Source organism: Gastrolobium bilobum, unplaced genomic scaffold, assembly GCF_033153095.1.
Source record: "Gastrolobium bilobum isolate Gb01-03AN ecotype WA unplaced genomic scaffold, APGP_CSIRO_Gbil_v1 utg694, whole genome shotgun sequence".
Classification (NCBI taxonomy): domain Eukaryota; kingdom Viridiplantae; phylum Streptophyta; class Magnoliopsida; order Fabales; family Fabaceae; genus Gastrolobium; species Gastrolobium bilobum.
The window spans coordinates 2,640-6,396 of NW_026895750.1; the positions used below are offsets into that span (position 1 = coordinate 2,640).

Consider the following 3,757-nt stretch of genomic DNA (forward strand, 5'->3'; position numbering starts at 1 on the left):
AGGTATCTTACTAAGAAGATATTGACTGCTCTCTTGTGTAAGAGCAACAGTCTCAAACTCTTCTAGCCTCCTTTTTCTTGAAAGAATTTCTTTCATGAACTTTACATAAGAGGGCATTTGTTCCAATGCATCAACAAATGGAATGTTGACATGCAACTGTTTTAGGAGGTCTAGAAATTTCCTAAACTGATTATCTTGCTTCTGCTTTTGCAACCTTTGAGGAAAGGGTGGTGGAGGTCTTTTTGAAGTAGCAGGTGTCTCACTATTTGGCTTAGGGGTCAAACCCTTTTGAGTAGGTTTTTCAATGGAATTATTCCCTAAAGGCTCATCTATAGAGGGCTGAGTGTCTGATTCGACCAATATGGGTGAAGAGTTATTGTGCACAACCTCTTGGGGGCTATTATGAACAACAGAATTCTGAACAGGTTCAGAATTTGCATCCTTTTCTTTCTGCATGTTCTCCCCTTCTTCTTTTTTTAATGTGGAAGGTCTAACCACAGCTTCTGGCTGATTTACAGATCTGCCATTTCTAAGCTCTATCATATTGCATTGCTCTTTATTTCTTCTAGGCTCTTCAGTGTTACTAGGCAAGGTACCAGGAGGTCTGGTATTCATAGTGTTTGCTAAATGGCCTAGTTGGGATTCTATGTTCCTCAGGGATGCTGGAATACTTTGCACAAAAGCTTCCAAGCTGTTTTGCTTGGTCTCATTCTTAACCAAATATTCCCTTAACAAAGCTTCTAAAGAAGAGGATGGAGCAATAGGCATCTCACTAGGTTGAACAACAGCTTGCTGCCTTGAAGTTTGTTGGTAATTCTGGGTAGGAAAAAGTATTTTTGTTTGGGCATTAGAAGGACCAGCTTGCTGCCCCTGCCCTTGAAAATATTGAGGCTGTTGGTTCTGCCTCCATCCCTGGTTAAAGTTATTGGGAAAAATATTGTGGTTTCTATTTTGGTTTCCCACATAAAACACAGATTCTGGGTTGGATGGGCAGCTATCATACAAATGGGGCCCACCACAGCAAACACAAGTTACACTTGTGTTTATTGCATTAACTTGAGGTTGGGTCACAGGTATTTGAGGTGCAGGAACTTGGGATTGGGATAATCTTGCCTCAATGGTTTGTCCTTGGGTTCTCACTAAATTGGACAGTGCATCAAACTTGGCTGAAAGAGCTGTTACAGGGTCTATCTCATGTAAACCAGCCATTCTCCTTGGCTGATTTCTCTCTTCAGGCCATTGGGCATAATTTTGAGTCATTTGTTCTAACAACTCATGGGCTTGGTTAAAGGACATAGTCATAAACATGCCATTAGCAGCAGAATCTGCCAAGGCCCTGTTTTGAGTATTTAAGCCATTGTACAAGGTTTGTAACACTGCCCAAGAGGGCAAACCATGATTTGGGCATTGCTTAAGAAGGTTCTTGTACCTCTCCCACACATCCACTAGTGTCTCTCCATCCCTCTGCATGAAGTTAGCAATATCACCTCTAGTTTGCACTATCTTATTAGAGGGGAAAAATTTCATAATGAATTTCTCAGCAAGGGTGTGCCAATTGGTTATAGAGTTGGATGGAAGGGAGTTCAACCATTCTTTGGCTTTGTCAGCCAGTGAATGAGGGAAGAGCTTCAATCTTAACACATCATCCGAGATGTTAGGATTCCTAAAAGTGTTGGCCACTTCTATGAAATTTCTAAGGTGCTTATGTGGGTCTTCCATCAACAACCCATGAAACTGCCCCATGTTTTGAAGCATGGTGAACATCACCGGTTCTAATTTGAAGGGCACTCCATTCACAGGTTGGGCGATGCTTGGATCTAACTCATCCAACACAGGTATGATGAAGTCCATCATGGACCTATCATTATCATTTATGACAGGTGGGTCCCTTATCCTTGCAGGTCCTCCTACCCCATCATTCCCATTTACACTTCCTAAATCCTCCATTTCTTCAATTTCTAGAAGTGGAATTTGCCTATGTGCTTTCTGGGCTCTTCTCCTAACTCTAAATGTCCTCTCAGGTTCAGGGTCAATTGAATATATGAACGGGTGTGGAGTTGCACTCATGCACCCCTTTTAACTAAAACAGGTAAACCTGACTTAGCTAAAACACCTAGATTACTAACCAACTTTTATGCAGAACAAGCAAAATAAAATAAAATAAACACACAAGAACCTGCAAGCAGAAAAGTCCCAAGACAGTTCACAGCCTGACGGCTTTATAAGGCAGTAACAACTCACCCTCACACAGGGTGGAACTAATAATTAAAATAAAAATGAAACTAAAAAAATTAAATGACATAAAATAAACAGAATATGAACAGAACAGATTTTAAACTACCAATATTCAAGATACTATAGAACTAATAACTAAACAAATTGAAACAGAATTCAAATGAGCTACACTAAAAACAGCAAACAGAAGCAGTTCAAGAATAGCAAACACACAGAAATCTGATCATATACGCCTCGATCCCCGGCAACGACGCCAAAAACTTGTTGCCTTGCTAACAGTTGTACAAGTAATGCGCGCAAGTATACGCGACAACAAGTAATATAGGGCTGTTATAAGTCCCAGTTATCGTTCCCACAAGGATCGTTGACGTTTTGAAATGACTAAAGTTTGTAATTGCTTAAAACTGAGTTACTATTTGAAAATAGAAGAAATAAAATTGTAAAGTAAAAAATAATCTAAAATGGACCTAAAACACTACTGTTCACTTTTCTTTTAAAATTTTCTGAATTACTTTCCTAAGTTATAAAATAAGAATGAAGAATTAAGCAACTTAAATGACAGATGTGACAAAATTTTTGAAAACAGAATAGAGATTGAAATATGAAATAACAAAGGAAATTGGAAAATCTGAATTGATAAAGAGGTTTAAAAAGGTGGGTTGAGTTCTGGTTCTCCTTCCCCACAGTGCTTGAAAAATAATTTGATTAACAAAAAGCTCATCCTAAGATTCTCAGTTAACAGGACTGTATTGTTAATTTTAATCTCTTAAAAATTATTTTATCCCAAAGTTGCCCACTTCCATATCTCTATGCCAAGTGGGATTAGGACTCTTGAGACTCAGGTCCAATATTACATGAGGACTCATTCATTTCTGAATTGAGATCCCTTAGATGATTTCTCATCTAAGTCCATGTGTCTAATGCAGAATCCAGAATTAGTTGTTTCTCAACAACTAAATCCTAACTAAACCTCTGACATTCGGCCAAAATGCAGATAATTTTAAACATAAAAAAAAACATTAAACAACTGAGATATAAAAATTAAAACCAGAAAATCAAATATTTAACAAGCACTGAGGTTTGGGTATCACCTAAACCCAACCTCTAAAAAGTTAGCCACTATCCATATGGATGAAGCTTACAAACAGTAACAGAGAACTACAGAATTCACAAAATAAAAATTCTAAAAACTAAATTACAGCACTGGCCTAACAACCGGCAATCTCAGTGCTGTAAATGCATGTATCGAGTTCATCAGATGAACCAGAATCTCATTACAAAATAGAAATTAAAAGAAAATAAAAATTGTGCAAAAAGCAAGAACTAACAAAAAAACGATAAATCAGAATCAGGAGTCCCCCAGAGACTCACTCCTCAATCCCTTTTTATAGGGCTCATTTCCTTCTTTGCACGATTTTTCTCTCCAGCTCAGCAGGTATACACGCGCTCCTTGCGCGTTACACACCAGTGGTCCCCAACCGTTCCACAATCGCAACAAATTTTGCAAATGAAATTTTTCTCC

At 38.2% G+C, this 3,757-nt stretch overlaps 1 non-coding gene across 1 annotated transcript; it reads left to right on the forward strand.

Moving 5' to 3' along the window:
- The first annotated feature begins 1,390 nt into the window (after window positions 1-1,390).
- LOC133295631 (small nucleolar RNA R71) lies at window positions 1,391-1,496 on the forward strand. The gene has a single exon (XR_009749376.1). It is a non-coding gene; the product is annotated as a small nucleolar RNA R71 (small nucleolar RNA).
- The last annotated feature ends 2,261 nt before the right edge of the window (window positions 1,497-3,757 follow it).